The sequence below is a fragment of the Marmota marmota genome, unplaced genomic scaffold (genome assembly GCF_001458135.2).
Source record: "Marmota marmota marmota unplaced genomic scaffold, marMar, whole genome shotgun sequence".
NCBI lineage: Eukaryota > Metazoa > Chordata > Mammalia > Rodentia > Sciuridae > Marmota > Marmota marmota.
In genome coordinates this window covers 13,268,112-13,269,246 of record NW_026000082.1, presented here as the reverse complement: position 1 = coordinate 13,269,246, position 1,135 = coordinate 13,268,112, and the positions used below count along the sequence as shown (strand labels likewise).

General features: G+C 34.3%; 1 protein-coding gene across 1 annotated transcript in view; it reads right to left on the bottom strand.

The window, feature by feature from the left end:
* Tut4 (terminal uridylyl transferase 4) overlaps positions 1–896 on the bottom strand; it is a 115,481-nt gene extending 114,585 nt beyond the window's left edge. The window contains exon 1 of the mRNA XM_048815377.1: positions 867–896. The gene's annotated coding sequence lies outside the window, so the exon portion shown is untranslated. The remainder of the gene's footprint in view (positions 1–866) is intronic.
* Positions 897–1,135: the final 239 nt, after the last annotated feature.

Sequence of the window (1,135 nt, the reverse complement as noted above, 5' to 3'; positions counted from 1 at the left end):
AAAAAAAAAAAAAAAAAAAAAAAAAAAAACATGAGAAGCAAGGAATCCATCATACACTTTCTTTATTACTCATGTTACCTTCCTGAATTAACCAACCACTTATGCTAAAAAAGATGACATAAAAGAAGGGAAAGATAATGCAACTCATGGTTCCTTTTCCTTTCAATCCTGCCTTACTTATCAGCAAGTTAAATACAAGTGTTTCCAGAATGTGCAAATAGAAAGAAGTAACATGAAACAGCTGAATAAGTTTTATACAGGATTTCCACTGTTAAGAATGAAATATAGATGCATGTAGAAACTGAAATGCCAGCAATTCCACATTTGCACTTATTTATTTATTTATTTGGTGGGGTGAGTAACCAAGCATTGAACCCAGAGGCATTCAACCACTGAGCCACATCCCCAGCCCTATTTTGTATTTTATTTAGAGATAGAGCCTCACTGAGTTGCTTAGCACCTCGCCCTTGCTGAAGGTGGCTTTGAACTTGTGATCCTCCTGCCTCAGCCTCCCAATCTGCTGGGAGCCACTGGGATTACAGGCAAGTGCCACCAGGCAGGCTCACATTTGCATTTAAAACTAGCATTGGTGGGGCTTGGACTATAGCTCAGTGGTATAGTGCTTGCCTCACACATGCAAGGACTGGGTTTGATCCTCAGCACCACATAAAATAAATAAAGATACTGTGTCCATCTACAACTAAAAAATAAATTAAAAAAAAAAACTAGCATTGCAAAAAAAAAAAAAAGAAAGAAACTAGCATTGCACAATACAAAGATGAATGGTAAAATTTATACTTAACGATTTGAAGTTTTTAATTCTTCTTTACTTAGAATGGCATTAAAAAGTAAATTTACAACACTACAAGTTGAAAGATTGCACAAGAAAGTAAAAGTTTTATATTTTAGTACCTTTAATGGCAATGGCACTTTCTTCCTGCTTTTTAAAAAAGAAGCTCTGCAATTTTCATTTTGCATTAGGCCCTACAAATTATGTAGCTCGGACTGTATTTTTTCAAGTAAACAAATATTAATATGGAATGAAATATAAGAATCATTACTTTTGATATATAAAGTGCTAGGTTAAGAGCTGGGGACTAATCTAAAAGGGGAGATAGTCATAAAAACAAATAAA